Source organism: Pinus tabuliformis, chromosome X (genome assembly GCF_031772625.1).
Source record: "Pinus tabuliformis cultivar Carrire ecotype Pingquan chromosome X, CPIR1, whole genome shotgun sequence".
Taxonomy (NCBI): domain Eukaryota; kingdom Viridiplantae; phylum Streptophyta; class Pinopsida; order Pinales; family Pinaceae; genus Pinus; species Pinus tabuliformis.
Window position 1 is genome coordinate 456,156,884 of NC_142308.1, and position 19,574 is coordinate 456,176,457.

The following is a 19,574-nucleotide window of genomic DNA, read 5'->3' on the forward strand; positions in this document are numbered from 1 at the left end:
AATATTTTCCTAACATTTTTTATTCAATATTCTTTTTGTCCATATCCTATCTTAACATTTTGTAAATACATTTTAATTTTTTGTCTAATTTATTCTAACTTATCAAAAACAAAAAATGCTACAGCAGGGGTCACTATTAGAGTGGCAGACACTTTGGCACATGTTGGATACCATATGTTATAGGGTGGTATGATAGTAGGTAATGGTACACAAGACTACACAGAGTCAGGTCATAGCGTACAGTGTTATATAAAGGGATGTGGCTTGATGCATGCAAACCAACTTTTAGGCCATAGCACCCAGTGGTGTGCAGTGCTATGCAGCGAGGAGCAGTTGTTTTCAAAGGAGCACGGAGATACATGGTGGTATACCATAGCATGCCAGTTTACACTGTCGGGTAGGAGGAGTGACTCGCATTGCATTGAGGACATGCGGGGAGTGACAGGTGCAGTGACACAGGCAGGACACAGGAGGGCACATGATGATATAACTGTAGTCAGGGGTATGCAGTGGTGTACAAGGATAGGTTGTGGCATATAGTGGCATTTCATGGAGTGTAGAGGTACTTGGTGGTATGTAGTGACACATGATGCGGTGCAACGAGCTCTTGGAGCTTTGCCTCCAGGGAGACTTATGGACAAGGATAGTAGGTGTACCATTGGATGCAACTCACCTAGGAATGATGAGGACATTATCGAGCATTTGGGGACACCATGTTTAGTGGAGGCAGGGCCTCGAGGGAGTTATCAGCAGTTCCGAGGTAGGGAGAGGGTTGTCCGTAGGATTACTCATGAGCATTCTGGTAGACTCTTGATCATACTCTTTGGGACATACCCACCCATCATCCTCCAGTGTTGCTTACAATCGTAAAGAGTTTGTTTGTTTGACTTTGACACTCTCCATTCAGGTAACAAGGCATGGGGGAATCATCCTAGGCACTTGGATGAGACATCACGAGTCATGGGCCGAGATGAGACTCTCTAGTTGAGACACTTGGTAGGTGCACGAGTCGAAGGTTACATACTTAGGGATGGCATGGTTGATTGTCGAGGTAGCATATGTTCCACCCCTAGGTTCACACTTGGGGAGGTGACTGAGAGGGAGTTACATGGTGCTTTTTCAGTTGGACAGCTTGAGGCATTAGGGGAGCATGAGGTGCGGAGGACAGTAGTCCTTGTTGGTAGGATGATGCCTAGGATTCTAGAAGTACTTGAGCACATCATCAAGAGCTCGGATAGTAGATCTCGCTATGTGATTTGGCAGGAACAGAACAATTGGATATGTGCAACATGGGTTCTTGATGCTTAGTGCCTACCTATTGGATACCTACTGGAGGCAAAGACTAGGCACAAAGGGGTCCCAACAACTAGCAGCATATCACAATGACAGACATAGAGGATTGGGGTTTTTGGACCTCTAGTATGGTTATGGGATCCAGGGATCCAATGGATTGGTGGGATACTCCACTCCTCAGTGAGCATGGTTGGGATAACAAGCGGACTGATTCGTTCACATGCAAACACATGGGCGATCACCAAAGTCCTCACTATAGGACAAGGTAGATTGTTGCTCAAGATTTGGGCTAGCCATGGAGTGATAGGCGCTAGCACTATTGAGTCACTTTGGCAAGATTGGCCTAGCCTCGATCATCGCATAGATTATGGCCAAGAGTTATGGGAGAGGAGGTTCTGGTACGAGCATGCTAGGCAGTCATTCATGACCAGAGTGTCACGATGTCAGTAGGATAGGTTCCTTTTGCGATGGGCAGGGAGTTCTGGCATAACAGGGTTGAGAAGTTCAACTAACATAGAGGTGAGCTGGTTTCTACAAGGGAGAGCCATGCAGATCTTCCATTTGGTTTTAGTGATTCATTGATGGTGTGGGGAAATTCACTGTGTGGCAGGGTGACCGATAGGAGGAGATCATTGGAGGCTCGGGTAGACGAGGGTTCAATTTCAATCTTCAGGAGTTTACTCTTGTAGTGAATGAGATGGACTATTCGATAGAGTAGCTTCATGAGGATTTGGGTAGAGTTTTACATCGTCAAGATGCTCTACTTATTGGTGATAGACATAGGGGTTCTAATGCCCATATCTGGCAAGATAGTGAGTGGAGAAAGGGCGGCTTCACATTGGTTAGGTTGGCTTGGGATCCTGGTATCAAGGGACTCCTTCACTATAGGATAGTACAAAAATCAGAGATGATCCAATGGCACATTTGGGAGCCTAGTGAAGTTTGCATTTATAGTGGGGGTCCACAATCAGAGAGGGTGTTTGTTTAGGCATTTCTTGAGGAAAAGCGGTGTTTGGTGCATTGGAAGAACTTGCCAGATGAGGATGCCACCTGGGAGGGTGAGCATATTTCGGAGCACCCAGCTTTGAGGTTGCTTGAGGGCAAGCAACATTTGGGAGGGGAGAACTGTCATTTCCCTTCTCAAACACATTAGTAACAGGGTGCTGCTACACAATTTTGCACATTTTTTACTAAGGAAGAGGGCCCCACACTTTCAACTTAGGGACTTAGGGGCCAAATCGACTTTATTTAGCTGCTAGTGGAATGTGGGCGCCACCCACATAGGATTTAGAATTAGCCATTAAATATGCATGGAGGGAAAATTGAATGGGTGGATGGAGGGGCCCACATGAGGTTAATGGGTCCCAAGGAGTTATAAAGAGAGATTAGCTCTCATTTTGTTTTCATTTTGAATATTTGACAAAAAAACTCACTCTTGTATGCTTTGCTACTTAGTGCGTCTACCGGCTGTTTAGCCACGAGTCTTTCGCAGGGAAGATTCAACCTATACTTTGGGGGACCATCCGTGCCCACCCTAGGGAGGTTGTTCCATAGAGATTACATGAGTTTCTAGCAGTGATTCATAGCTTAGCCAACCACGTAGAGGAAGGGGCTACATGTTTTCTGGGCAGCCAGAAATATGCAGAGGTTGATTTAGCTAGCCAAGAGGCCCCTCACTTGATGGGAATTTTCAAGAGCAAGGAAGGTGGAGGACTAAGGGTATTTTATCATTTTCATCTAGCCATCCATATTTGCATACCATTCATCCTGTGTTTCCCATTTTGGCCTCTATTCATACTGTCTCCCATCCCCTCCAAAGTCGAGTCATTTGTTTCTAGGTAAACCATGCACTTTATGCTTTGATAAGGGAAGTTGTCTGTTTGTCCCTCAGTCCCATTTTCTCCATTTTACCTGGTGTCAGCCCATCATTTACATTACTATTTTCCCTTGTGCCTTAGTTGAGGATCCTTGTTGCCTCACCTATGGCAAGCCATATTCTGTCGACGTCAACACATTTATTCCAAAAGAATGGCCTTGACGACAGTTTATCTTGGTTCAATCTTCCATTCTTGTTTGGTACCTCATATTGGGAAGAGGGACTCATTATTCCCCTTTGACTTGGTTGTTTCACACTCCTGATTCATACACATGATGGTCCATTGATGCAACAATTTGTACTAGTGATTCTAGGGTGTGTGTGAGATGTTTCAGACCTCATGAGGGGGTGGCCCTTCAGGTAGCCCCCCACTTGCCTAGATGCCTTCATATTATGCTACAGCCTCAAATGCAGTTTTGCAGATTTGATGGGTTCGGTTCCTACCAATCACAGTGTTCATAGCATGCACGTCTCCTTAAGATGATCCATTCAGTTTTGTAGAGCCCTTCCCTGTTCAGCAAGGATTCTTCAGTTGTTCTACCCTCCCTCCCACCCATTTTTTGAGGGAAGGGCCATTATATATCATGTACTCAGATATTATTATGTTTAGTCCTGGCTCATGTTTTTCCAGGTGCATTATGAATATGGGACACATTGTATTATCTTCTGGCTCAGTTATGCCAACATGTCATGTACCATTCAACATGTACTTCATTTCTCAGTTTTATGTTTCTGGGCGCATCATTATTTTTGTACTAAGTTATCTCAGTGGGTATAGGTATGCCTCCCCTGCCTCACTGAGATCTGGTACCACAACATAAAAGGAGACTTGCATTGGTCTCGCCCCCTCTGTCCCTATCCTCTTTCACTTCAACTCTATTGGTCTCTCTCTCTCTCTCTCTCTCTCTCTGACTCCACTTTGTTTTCTAGTGATTGTGTCTTTACAACGTACTTCAGTCATACATTTTTCTCCTAACACTCGTATGTTGGTGGAAAATCCGTTATCACCAAAAAATTGATCATCTAGCCTAATTTACTAGATTGATCGAAGTACACTATGTAAGGCCAATTTTACCATAGTAAAATTGATTTCACTGTGAGAAACTTAATAAACCACATTTGTTAAGTAATTTATAATTAAACCCATGAAGAATAATTAAATAAATCACTATTTATTTAATTATCTTCTAGGAATAATTAATTAAACCATTGTTTAATTAATATTCCTTGTCATATTTGACCCAGTTATGAAAAATAAAAAGAAAAATAATTAATTATCTTATTTTTCTCTAGGAATAATTAATTAATCACTAATTAATTATTATTCCTTGTCAAGTTTGACTAAATCCCTTAGGAATAATTAAATTAATCATTATTTTTTTATTATCCTTAACCATATTTCTTGAGATGCTAAATAATTCATTTATTTATTTATTATTTCTAAATAAAAGTCACGGGGGTTTCACTTAATGAACCTCTGACATATCACGTGCCTTCGTGGCATATTAAAGAATACCCTTAATTTGACTAAATATTGGAAAATATCTATAAAAATCACATTATTTAACCCCCTACCAATATGAACCCAATACACCTTTCCAATTTAAAAACCCCTACTTTCACTATATATTGTAGGTATCCATTTTTCATTAACATTTTTTATACCCCTTTATATTTTTTCATTGACTTTGGGATCCATTTTTCATACCTACTAATATAAAAACCCTCTATCCCCTATATATCCCCCAATATATTATGTCATTTTTTTTCTCAATAAGTATCCCCTAATATGAACCCACATGATATGGTATTGCTCCCCTAGTGAAGCCCCCGTGATAAAAGTTTAAATACTTTTTCCCTCCTAACCAAATATAATAAAATATTCCAAGTGGTTATTCCAAGAATGGGGTTAATAATATTTTATTATTGCTCATTATTTGAGGATAACTCAATATTTTGTTATAAATAGAAGTGTTTTCCATTCATTATTCACTTTTGATTATTTTCATTGTTGCAATCACTATTGTAACTCTAATTTTTTTTCCCTTGGAAAAAGGTCGTAATTTCTATTAATATATAAGAAATTACATTTTTTAGATGCTAGAGCATATGCATGTGGAGGCAAGTTTCCTATCGAGTTCAAAAGAACAAAAAAGAGTTCAGATATGTATCATCCACGCATGGAGTCATGATATTAGTTCATCTGATTCCAGTTCCTGTTCTCTGTATAGAGAAACTAAATCAAAATTTGTTTCTATCTCTTCTCAGAGAGAGAATTTAAATATCAAAATTGGTACCATATGTCCTATAAAGTTTCTCAAGTGCAATAAAAATATAAATAGCATAATATATACAAGTGTTTATGCAAAAAAAAAGGGCTTATAGCCCATGTTCTCGGAGCTCCACGAAAGGTCTGTGATAATGTTGGTAGAAAGTCCCATCAATCTCTTCATGTATCAACCAGTCATCGCTTTGCCTAAGCGTTGCCTCTTTGGAAAGGAAATTTGCCCCCAAGTTGCACTCCTTGTAAATGTGATGACAGGTAAATGAGTCAAAAGTAGAAATCAATCTGTGTGCCTCATCCAATATATGCCTCAATGAATATGCATTGCAATTTGATGCTCTATTTAACCAATTGCAAACAATTTTGGAATCCCCAAAGATTTGTAGATGTTTGCAATGATTTTCTAATGCAAAGTGTATGAGGTGTTTTGTAGTGCATAATTCAGCATAATTGTTTGTTCCCCTCCCTAATCTCATTTGTATTTTGATACACTGAGTTTCATTCAAGTATAGTATGGCTCCTCCACCACAACCTGCCTTCTGAGTGGATCCATCAAAGTATGCCCATGGTGTAGACTTGTTAATGTTTTCAGGCTTGATAATTGGGGAGGGGAATTGGAATCCTCCTCAGGTAGGAGATCAAAATCCGCAATAGTTTTGATCATGATAGCAGGCTAGTGAGGGATCTTTAAATTAAAAATAGATTGATTTCTAGCAATCCACAGTGACTAGCATATAAGAAGAGGCATATTTCTGGCTTTGCCATTGTGGTTTTCACACCATAAACTCCAGGCATCCATGATGTTCTTGCCTTGCCATTTTTTTAAGAAAGGATAGCGAGTTATGATGAAGTTCCATTGTTCCTTGATGACGGGGCAATTTAGGAAGAGATGTTCAGTACTCTCCTCATCATTACGATAGAGATGATACCAAAATGGACCATGGAAAGTTCTTTTCATCAAATTGAGACCCATGGGAATCTTGTCAAACAGTATATTCCACATAAGTAGTAGGGCTCGTGGAGCGTATTTGTGCTTCCAGAGTGATTTCCAAGTAGGGTTGATATGCTAGGGTTTGTAAGGTTCCATTAGCCTTAGATATCCATCCTTTGGAGAGTATTTTCCATGCTTTGCAAACACCCAGGCAATCTTGTCTGGTCCTTCAGTTAATTGAATATGTGCCTGAGTAAGGGTTTCTGTGTAGTCATACCAATCTTGCTGCCATTGAATAGGAATGTCCAAATCTTGTGTTGTTTTCCAGGCCTGCTGAAGTATGGTAGAGTTGTTGATGTCCACAATATGTCTGATATGAGTGATGTCCTTGTTATGTAGGTGCCGTAACAACTCTGCTGGCAGTCTGTGCGCATTGCCACAACCAATCCATGGGTCCGTGCCTATACAGACTGCATTTCCTTCCTTGATTCTCCATGTTATACCTTCCCTGATGAGAGGAATAGAGTTGATTACCGCCTTCCAGATGTTGGATATGCTGTTGTTTACCCTGTGCTGTTGTCTGAACCAATCCATCAAATCCACTGGCCAGATGTATTTTGCATGTGCCACTCGGGTCTAGAGACTATTTGTAGTAATGAGTTACCAGCCGAGCTTTGCTGCCAGTGCTTTGGAGAATAAGTCCAGTCTTTTAATTACCCAACCGCCCCATTTCTGGGGCTTGGCAATCGTGTCCCATTTAACCCATGCAAATAATCTTCCTAGTTTATTACCTTTCCAAAGAAATCTGCAGCATAAATTTTGAAGTCTGTTCAAGCTACCTCTTGGGATCCAAGCAAGAGTCATCCAAAATATAGGTGTAGCTTCTATCATAGCCTTAATGAGAACTAGTCTTCCCGCACAAGAGAGATATCTGTGATACCAAACATTAAGACGCTTCTCCACTTTAGCAATGAGCCAGGTCCAGTCTGTGATCTTGTATCCATATGGTTTGAGCCTGAAACCCAGATATTTCAATCTGTCCTCCAACTTATGTAATGTGAAGGGGAAGTGTTGTGTAGTAAACACGATCTTGTGCTGTGTGCATCCAAAGGCTGTAAGTGTAGACTTGCTGTCATTAATAATCATCCCCATTTCCTACTGAAAAAGATTGAAAATATTCTGTAGGACCGCAGTATCCCCAATACTACCATTTAAGAAAATGAGAACGTCATCAACGAATAAGAGGTGGGTAAGAATACAGTTCTCTGTGATCTTGATACCAGCCATGTGACCCCTACTTCATGATGATATGACAGCTTTGCTTAATCTTTCCATGATTAGCAAGAAAAGTAGTGGGGAGAGTGGGCATCCCTACCTGAGTCCTCTCTTTGATAGGAAAAACAATGTGGCCTCCCCATTTAAAAGAACACTATAAGAAACATTCGTTATGCAGCACATTATCCATTTGTTAAATGAATAAGGAAATCCAAGATGAGTCAGTAATAGTCTAATATAGAGCCAATTTGTTCTGTCAAATGCCTTAGATAGGTCCACTTTCAAAACCATGCCTTTCATTTTCCTCATCTGTACCGAATGGAGGAGTTCTTGGGCCGTGGCAATGGCCTCATGTATCTATCTGTGTTGTAGGAAAGCGAATTGTTCAGAGGAAATATGGTTAGAAAGAATAGGCTTTAGGCGATTTGCAATGATCTTGGCAATGATCTTATAAAGGCAGTTGCAGAGGGATATGGGTCCGAAGTCATTGAAGGAGGTAGGATGGTTGGATTTCGGGATAAGGGCTATCAAGGGATTTGATGGCTGATGAAATTCTACCCCTCCTTCTGCAGTCCTCCACAACATTAAGCAGGTCACCCCCTAGGATTTCGAAGAAAGCAATATAGAATTCAATTAACCATCCGTTTGGGCCGAGGCTCTTGTCTTTCTTGAACCATTTGATTGTTGCCTCAAGTTCTTCCTTCGATACTTCCTTCATAAGGTCCTCAACATCCTCCTATTCCACGAATCTTGGAAATTTTTCGGCAGTACGCATGATTTCCATGATATTAGCAGCCCTATGGGCCTTGTATATGCTTTTAAAGTGTGCAGTGGCTAGACTAGCCAGATCCCTCTGGGTCGTGACTGATTGTCCCTATTCATTTTGAAGCTCCAAAATGGTGTTTATGGCTTTCCTACCATTGGAAAATTTGTGGTAGAACTTTGTATTATCATCTCCTTCAGTGAGCTAGATAGCCCTGCTTCTGAGTCTCCAGCTCTCCTCTCTTTCCTTCAGTATTTGTGTCCGCTTCTTGATGAGGGAAGTGTAGTTGTCTTTATTTTCTTGTGTTAAGAAAGTGCCATCCAAGGAGTCCTCATGAGTGGCAATGGCTAGCCTTGCTTCTTGTAGTGTGTTGTCATCATTCTTCCTCTTCTGATGTGCCCAAGTTCTAGAGATCCCTTTCAGTGCTTTCAGTTTGCGGATGAACCCTTCATAGTGGTCCTCATTTTCTGGAATAGGATGGGACTACCAGAAGTTAGTAACTAGCTGAATGTATGAAGGTTCCTTGAGCCAAGAGGCATTGAATTTAAATGGGCCTTTTGTTCTCTGATTGATGTCTTCCAACTCCATATATATAGGGCGGTGATCAGATATACCTCTAGTCCCAACCCATTGTTTGATACGAGGATGGGTATTTAATAATGCTTCTTTTATGAGGTATCGATCTAGCCTTCTAACCAAACTATGATCTCCACTTCGATTATTTGTCCATGTATGTTGTATCCTGGTAGATGGGATGTCTACCCACTGATGCTCCTTCAGCAAGGTGGAGATCATATTAGATAATCCATCAACTTGAGCAAGGTGTCCCCAAGATTCACTAAACCCAAAGAGAAATTTAAATCTCCACCAAGTATGATGTTGTCAGCCTGCAGAAAGTCTGATTCTAATAAACTTCTCTAGAAATTTGCCCTATCCAAACAAGGTCCATAGACATTCATAATATGGACTTCAGTTTCCAATGAGGAGGTATATATGTCTGCACCAATATATCCCCTACCTCCCCAAATATTTATGAGATCTACAGACTTGTTAAAAAAACAATAGCAATGCCCCCTAATCTCCCAGTCGCATCCAGGGCATGGAAAGTCCAATTCAACATCCACGAATTTAGAATGGTAATAAGGGCTTCGGCAGAACAAAGGGTTTCTTGTAAAAATATGATATCCACCAAAGTTGAAGTAAGGAGCCTCCTAAGTGCTAGTTTTTTAGGAGGGCTAGCAATCCCTCTACAATTGAAAGAAAGGATCTTCATGAAGGGTGTGGGAGAGGGCCATTCCTTGCTCTAAGGGCCCTATCAATAGTTTTCTATCACCCAAGGGCGACCTCCTCTCCCACCGTATGCCTGGCTCTAGTGAGGTGAGATGGGCACCCCCTCGAAGGCTTATGCGAGGCAGGGGAAACTTCCAGATCTAATCCAATCACATCACAACCTGTATCCCTTGATCTGGATCGCAGGGAGTATCAAGGAGATACTGAGGGAGAGGGGAGGGGCATAGGGGGGAGGGAGGATGATGTAAGAGATGGATGACAGGGGGCAATGATGGGGGGCGGGAGGGGAAGAGAGCAATGTAGGGAGGTGGAGAGAGCCTATCCTGGGGTACCTAAAGACAATTGCTCTAAAGGGTAAGTGTAGGAGGAGAATGATGGAGATATGTGGGGATAGGATGCAGTATTTTTAATATGGGATGCAATTGTAGCAGTAATATAAGATGAAGGAGTAAAGAGAGAGAAAGATGTAGGTGACATACCCAGTGGAGTGATGTCCTCCTTAGCCGAATTGGTGCTCGTCAGTGGAGAAGAGGATGGAGGGTTTGTATCTTCGGTCCCTTTGTCAATGCCCGAATCAATAGTTTCCCCTAAAGTGTCCTCGATGGCCATGTTGTTCTTTGCCAAATTGAATTCCTTTTTAGGTTGATTAGGAATGTCTTTGATCAGCTTTGCTTCCATGTCCTGTGTTGTACTCTTGTTCTTGCGGTTGAGAAGGCATACTTTAAATAAATTCCCAACCTTGTGGCATCTCCTGCATCGACATGGTATGCCCTCATAGTCAATCATCTATTTTCGGGATGTATTCCTCCACTGTATAGTGATATTCTCTTGTAGGCCTCCCTAAGTATCCAGATTCATGAGAATCCTGGCATATGCCATCATGCCAGTGGTCTGGTAGGATTTGTCATATTCCATATAGGTGCCAATAGAGTTTCCAATCCGCCTGAAAATATCCTTAGACCAATATTGCAAAGGTAGACCCAGGAGTCGAATCCATACCGGTCCAATGCCAATTTTCTCAGTCTCTGGGTGAAATATAGGCATCCAACATTTCAAAAGAACAGGGGCGTGTTCAAAATTCCAATAGGAGGACAAAACCAAATTTGTATGGTTGGCTCAAGCAAATCTTAGTGCAAACCATCCCCTCGCGAATGTCTAAACAAATGGGATGTCCACCAGATGGTGTCCCCAAACCTTAGATTCCTAGGTCTTCAGTCGAGCAACTGTGTAACTCCTGCCTCTGATGTGACCTACCAGAACCCTATCAGTGAAGTCCATTGCTTCTCTCCACTGAATGTATTCTTCCAGCTTGAGAATAATATCATCCGCCTTGGACTTGTGGCACCTATATTTCTACTTAGACCTCGGATGATGAGACTGAACCGAAACCCGTTCTGAATTAGGGCTCGAGGAAACAGGGGTAGGGTTAGGGTTTGTCGAGGTAGGGTTAGGGTTCTCAGTGGTGAAAGGTATGGATCCAGCGAGCGGTGAAATGGAGGTGAAACTGCCTGAGGGTGGAGTGGAGGCAGCCGGGTGAGAAAAGCCAACAGTCGAGGGTACAAAACTAGCGAATACAACTTGTGGGTCAACCTGTCGGGACGACACCTCAGAAACTGGGAGTTCCAAACTAAGGTTAGGGTTTAAAAAGGTTGAAACAAAACCAAGGGTAGCCGGGGAAGACGGAGGTGTAGAGAGTGACGGCCATGTGGGCGGCTCATTTGGGAGAACAATAGCGTGAGGCTGTGATGGTTCAGCATAAGAAAATGTCTCAAAATTTCCGGAGAAGCCAGAGCTATACATACCTACAGATGCAGAGTAAGTGGAATGCCAGATGGAGACCGCTTCCAATGGATCTTCTGAATAATCAATGGCATCGAGGTCATCCATGTTGGAAGCTGCACCTAGAAATGGAGGAAGCCTCGAAAATGCTGGTAATGGAGATTGCAGAAACGGTAACAGATGGCCTGGGATAATGACAAGTGTAACAGTCAAGTGGCGGTAATAAACAGAAAGGTAAAAAACGATATAGCAGGTAAACCCTTATACCCCAGACAGGTTGACAGGTGATACGGCAAGGCGGAATCGTAGATGTGCAAGCATGCGGCTAGATGTCGTCAGGGATTAAACGAAACCAGGTCGAGGGGAAGTCTGCAGTGTCAAGCAGTGCCCTGACTCTCATCCGAACCCACACGAAAACTCAACCACAGAGTCTCCATCGCTCAGCCACTATAACTCTAATTATTATCATTGTCGCACACCATATTTCTTCCATTTGAGTTCCCATTGAGCTTAAAGTTTTTATTTTTTGGGTTTACACATTATAGAGGAGAGAGACTCTACGCAAGCTAAAGACATTTGAGGATAGCCAAGAACCCATCCCATAGAGGGGGACTGGTAACATTTATTTGTTCCCTTCACAGGTGTTATAATAAAATCTATTCTTTGTATATCCGGTTTCCATTGGATTATTGGAGTTATTACTATTTCATTTTTCTATTTAACTATGATTGTTGCATAGATTAGGACTTTGGCAGATTTTGTTTCTATCAATTGCTACAGATCTACAACATTTAGCATCCATTTATATTGTTGAGACTTTTTGTCATCCACAGTCTTAAGTGTTTCCTTTTCATACATACTAGAGGAGAAAACACTATAACATGGAGTTAGCCTCCTAAATTTTAAGAAGATCTAGTTAACTAGTTATGTTGACTTTTGTTAATTAAGAAATATCCAGTTCAATTCCTTTATTAGAAACTCACTAATTTTAACCATTTGAATTTCATTTAAAAGGAGGAACGAAGCCACAAGTTTAATCATTGTTTTTGTGAGCACGAGTTGGTGAAACCAAGCAATAGGAAGCACAAGTTTGTGCATGGATATTGTGAGAGGAAGAGTGTGCAAGAGAAGCTTGTGCACAGGTTGCAGGAGGGAAATAAAGATTAATAGTATTGTAAGGGTTTCAAGCTTATAAAAAGTAGGAAAGGCACATGTATATTTTATATTAAAACAATTATTATGAAAGAGATCTATTGGTCAGTTTTTTTATCAATAAAATTCTCATCAAGCAGAGGGTTTTCCAAGTTGGGTTCCCTAGTCATTCAAAATATCTTCCATGCAGGATATTCTCGACCTTCTATGTTTAAGGATTGTATTCTTGCAGTCCAAAAATGTCATGCTTGCCAAATTTACAATAGAAATATGTGCACACCTCCTGCTACTCCCTATCCAATAGTCACGGTCGATCCATTGCAATAATCACAATTGGTTCTTGAAGATTTGGGGAAAATTCACTATCAGAGCTCTCAAATGGTGAACAAACAAAAATGGTAAAAATGAACTATTTTTTTACTTTTATAACCAAAAATGGTCTACGTTAATAATATTTTTACCTAGTTGTTTATAATTTCAAATTTTTTGGTCATTTTATGTTATTTTTGAGCGGATATAATGAGCTAGAATTTACATGTGCAGATTACAGGATAGTTTTTAAAAAGTGAATCATTTTGGCAAGAGCATACTTTTTATTAACTTTTCGGGCTATGTAAACTAATAACGAAAAATAAACCTTTTGGAGTTACCTTTAAGCCCTTTTCTAACTCTCGAAATATGAAAAGATTGTCGATTAAACTTGTTTCTGTCATGCTCGTAAAAGTATATGAAGAAACATCTGCCTAATATAAGTTTACCCCACATAGAATATTTACGAAAAAAATATACTTTGATTAATCGTGGTCAAAAGAGTTCTCCCTTGTATCATTTTACAGTTTTTTGTACTTCGAGGCAGGGAAAATTTTAAGAACCCCCCCAAATTTACATGTATAATAAATGGGCGAATCTCCATGGTATATAGGAAAAATGGAAGACGATTTTATCAATAATATGATATGTATATATAATTTTTTGGCGAATCTCTCACCAGGCATGGCGAATATTTTACTCAATTATAAAATCTTGTGTTTATTGAATACACAAATGAAATCATTGCATTTCTTTAAAATATATTTTGAAATCAAAATTATCTCCATGGTATATAGGAAAAATGGAAGGCGATTTTATCAATAATATGATATGTATATATAATTTTTGGCGAATCTCTCACCAGGCATGGCGAATATTTTACTCAATTATAAAATCTTGTGTTTATTAAATACACAAATGAAATCATTGCATTTTTAAAAAATATCTTTTGAAATCAAAATTACCGAAATTACATATCGATAACCTAGTGGGTGTAGGATAAAATTCCCCTGTGCCATTCACAAAAAGCATGAGAAAAAACCTAATACTATATATAAAACCAAGAAAAATTCAAATTCACCTTTTTTAGGGACCTCGTAACCACCCTGCCAATACACAAGTATGTTCCTGTTTGAAATTAGAAAAATTACCCAAATTACAATCTGTTTACTCCAGCATATGTTGGAAAGTTATAGAAGGATGACTAGTGCAATCAATACATTCCTTTTAGCCCCGGATTTGTTTCAATTTAAAACAGAATATACAAATATACTTGTCCAATGTCTATGCTTTAACCATTCACCTTAAGATGTTTTTACAATATAATTTCCTAAGTCTATTTAATATCTTCATTATCATAGAAACCAACCTATATCCATCTTAACTGCACATCTACCACTCTTGGGGGGATGAAATCTATTTATCCCTTTGAGCACTGGGTAGAACTAGAATTAAGATGGATCTAAGATGATAGAATTTCCCCTTTAAATAGTCTATGCTCACATGAATACCATGGTATTACCATGGGTCAATACCATGGGTTATCATAAACTTGGAGCTTAAAAATTACTATTAGTAATTTATAAGAATTAATAAAATTAATAGTTGATTTTTATTTTATTTTTTATTTTAACCAAGCTAAAATGTTTAACATACATTAAATTACAACATCCATTTTTACTCTTGATCGGATCAAATATTTTTTCACACTATTCTAGTTTGCATATCACGATATTTGATACCGAGGGTTAGTAGATCCAAAGTAAAGATGGATCTATGCTGGATTAATTCCCCCATTTAAATAGGCTACATTCCAGGTGAATACCATGGGTCAATACCATGTGCCATTTTGGTGAATACCATGGGTCAATACCATGTGCCATTTTGGTGAATACCATGGGTCAATACCATGTGCCATTTTTATTTTTATTAATACTAATATTAGGGTTAATAATGTTTTTTTGCATGGTATTAATAACAATCTAGTCCATGGTATTTGTCCCATAGTATTTTTCCCATAGGTTTCACTTAAATATAACTCATTTTTTGAGTGTTCGTAAATATAAGGTGACTTAAGGAGTAAATATAAAAAAATGTTTTATTTGTTTACCATACCTCTCGTTTATTTATATTTTTATTAATTTACCATACCTCTTTTACAAATATGGCATTTGGCCCATAGGATTCACTTAAATAAAACCTCTTTCTTGAGCCTTCATAAATAGAACGAGGGTTATGGACTAAATATACAAAGAGGTTTTATTTATTTACCATGCGTCTAGTTTATTTATATTTTGATTTATTTACCATACCTTTTGAGTAAGTATAAAAAGACGTTTTATTTATTTACCATACCTCCACTTTACTTATATTTTTATTTGTTTACACCCTTGCATGTATATAAGATGACTTATGGAGTAAATATAAAAAATGTTTTATTTATTCACCATACCTCTCATTTATTTATATTTTTATTGATTTACCATACCTCTTTTATAAATATGGTATTTGGGCCTTTGGCCCATATGATTCACTTAAATAAAACCTATTCTTGAAAATGGGTGAATGGATTCACTTAAATAAAACCTATTCTTGAAAATGGGTGAATGGAAGGTTGTAACTCCTAATTTCAAGGGCTAAATTTACCTTTTTTACCGTCTCCCTTAAAATAAGGTGGGCTATTTGAGGTGATTTGTAAAAATGTACTATGATACAAAATATTCGCCCACTAAAAATTTAAAACCCCTTAATTTTGCCAAAGGGCGAACATTCACCCCTAAAAAAATTAACATTATGGAGTTTCCTTTTTATTTCTTTTTCTAACTCTCTAAATTTGAAAAAGAAGTCATGTTACCCCTTCACTGGACTCGTAAAACATCAACAATGTAGGACTCGTCAATCATGATGAGATCAAACCACTCCTTCCCAGTGTTTGTTAAAAATACTTCGAGTTACTTATCTGAAGGATCAACTTATACTACAAGAATATGTTATCCTCCTCAAGCTTGTGTAAAAATAAAGAGGTACTTTCCAAAAATGGTGGGGAACATTGGGAAAACAATGTATAGAGTCAATATTTGGTAGTAAGTCGCTCTTGAAAATTACACTCCGTCACTTTCGTGTTTGATTGGTTGGGAAATGCACTTACCTATCTGTAATCACACCTCCTTGAAAGTCTTCATACTAGTTTTTAATCCCATATTGAGTAGGTGATGACAACTCCATATAATGTCACCAATATGTTCAAGAGAAGTTCAGCCTCAGTGAAAATATTTTTAGTACTTATAGCCCTCTTTCATGTCAACCATCCCTAAGTTAGTCCTGAATTACTATGTTTGTCATACTCAAAATCTTGATACGTTTTTAGTGTTGTTGATGGGGGATACATCAAGGCCCTCCTACGACAGGTCATTTCCTATCGACTTAAACACATTATCTATGAAGATGAATTAGAAACTCCCTTTAGTGCCTTGCAAAATGCATGCATCAATGACAATTCTCCTCACTTTTGACAACAGGTTCACATCATTGGCTTTCAATCATAATATTTTATAAGTGTTTGAATTCAGATTATTCATTCACACTTCATAGATTGTACTAGTGTACCTTGAGGGCCATTATCATTATTGGTGGTTCCTCTCGCACTTGTTAACAATCCTCATCATTGACTAGTAATTAGATGGTGTCTACCAAGTTTAAATTCAACGCATTCATTCACATGATTAGACTCATATTATTGAGTGGTAGTGATGAAGACCCTGAATCTGGTTTCATCCATCCAGGCTGCATGGAGTTTTCATGATTGATGTATAGATCCACATTGTATAATGATGACTATGTTCATATTGAGTCAATATGAGCATGGATCCATGATGTATATCTGGTCGCCATGATTTTGATTGATTTAGATGGTTTTTTTCACATTTCCATACTTAAGTTTAGAATTATTTGTTGAAAATGCAACAAGAAAATCCTAATTTAATTTTTTCCTTGAATTAAATGAGGGATAAAATTGTAATTCCACATCACATGACAAATTCTATTAGTTAACTAAGTTAATTTGACTTATTTGGCTCAGTTAATTCGAGTTGATGGTATAAATTGAGTCATGTAGAGTGTCTCCTACATTATAGGAGCCTTGTTTGAGGTTATTTTGAGTTGTAATTAATTAATTCAGTTTAACTGAGTTAAAGTTAGTTAGACTAGTTCCAACTGATGGAGGAACTAGTAGGAGGTCAGATAGTGGGGTGTTTCTTCACGTGTTCAACCAGTTAATTGATGATTCACTCATAAATAACTCATGCATGTTAGATTTGAGAGTTACCCAATTGGGATTGGAGTTCAGGGACAATTTACTATCAGCTGTATAATTATTTGAATTGTACAGGTGGTTCATGAAGTCAGAGGAAGGCCTATGATGGATTGCACAATTCTAATTGTGGAATTTCCCTAATTAATAGGGGCTAATTCCCAAGGAAACAACAGAAGGAAATAGGGAATTGGGAAAGCTAGAAATTAGTTAAGTATTGGCCTAGGCTTGTCTGGGAAGCTGTGAGACAGATAAAGATAGTGCAAAGGTTTCTCGGGCTTGAGAAAAGCATTGTAATCTTCTAATATTTTTTTACTAATGCAATATACAGATAGGAGGGCTTTTTAGCTATGGCTAGAAGAGGAGAATACGAGTTATTCTTTTGCAGGTGAAATCGAATTTGCAATATCATTCTTCAGAGTTCGTAGGATGTCATTCTACGGATTTAGAATCGAATATGCCCTTGAGGGTAGTTAGAACTATATTGCTTAGAAGGATAGGATGGAGGTAGTGTTAGAAGACAACGAGCTAAAGGAATTCATAGACATTGATATTCCTAAGCCAACTGATGCTTAGGATCTGGTAGAGTGGAGAAAATGTGTTGCAAAGGTGAGAAGGATTATCCTAGAAGGAGTTCAAGATCATATTATCTCAAACCTCCATGGTAAGGACACTCTGTATCAAATGTGGAAGGCCTTGACAAACCTGTTTCAAAACAACAGTGACCACAGGAAGCTAGCACTGAAGGACAAGCTCATAAAAATCAAGATGGAGAAGGGCGACACAATACCAAAGTACTTGACCAAGTTCACCCAATGTTGGGATGAGCTTAGAACTGTTGGTGTTACAATCGATGAAGATGATTTAGTTAGCCTGACACTTTTATGGTTTCCCAAGAGTTGGCACAACTACCAAGATTTGGTAAATGGGAGGGAGAAGCTACCAGAGTGGGAGAATTTGTGGCATGACTTGGTGCAAGAAGAGATACGATGAAACACTAGAGATGGAACCTCATCCAAACATGATAATGAGGAGAAATATGCCTTAGCTGGAAAGGTGAAGAAAGGGAAAGGGAATTCATCCCATTCCAAATCATCTTCTAGTCAGGGCAGCAAGAAGAAGGACTTTTTAAAGATTAAATATTTTCACTAACATGAGTTGGGACGCTGTCACATGGAATAAGTCAATCTTGCGGACAAGATAGACCTTCCTAGAATCTAAAGAAGACCTAATGACAAGCAAACTAACTAGACACTATCTTTCTCTAAATATGCTTTGATGAACAATAGCAAACAAGTGTTTTTAGGGCCTACCTTAGGTCCAACGCAAGCTTGTGGATGCCCTCGCTCCTTTGATCCAAATGAGCTCCTTTTAGCGAATCTGCAAACACAAACAAGGCAAACAAATTAAATAGCACCTGAAAATCCAATTGCATAAAACATATTTAACATGAAAGTCAAGGAGTCCATGAAACAAATAACATGAGATACTTGTTGAGAAAAATGAGTTTGATTGTATTAATTCAAAAGAAGAAGAACTTTACAACCTTTGCCTTGACGTTGTACAAGCTCCTCCCAGGATCCAACAAGAAGTCTCCTCTACTTTGACAAGTTTCACTCACTCCCCAATGAACTCAAAAAGATGTGTGATCTCTCCTCTTAAGCTGAACTAGGAAGTCTTGATTTCACCAGCATTTACCCTAAAAAATGTTCAACTTCTAACCTCTCTAGCAACCAGCCCAATGCCTATATTTATAGTGCAATGGAGGGAGGTTACTAGGTCCTCCTTCAAAGGGATAAAGCCCTCCTTCAAAGGGATAGCTCCTCTCATCAAGGGATTAGCTACTTCTCTTTTGGGATGCATGAACCACCTCAGAGCGAACAATCCACGTCAAAATTCCTTCTAGAAACCTCTAGAATTAACCCAAAGTGAGTTTTTTAAGATAAAACTTGCGCCTTTTGACTTTCACAGGGGTCCGCACCTACACCGTTAGGGACAGAGCGGGCAGGTCCACAGTTTTTGTACACAGAAGGTGTGGGACCGCAGGTGACCATGAGAGAAAGTGCGGAACTAGAGTTATATTGATTTTTAATGTCTTTCTCTCATTTCCAAAACTTGATTTGAAGAGCTAAGGTCTGAGACTTGCTTAGTGTTGGCATTATGATACATATGTTGTACCTGATGGAAACCCACTCATCTCAGATAATAAATTATAGTTTAGAGAAAAGTTCACGCACTTATATGCAGAGAAAAGTTTATTTCATGTAGAGAAAAGTTCACGCACTTTTATGCAGAGAAAAAATTATTTCATGT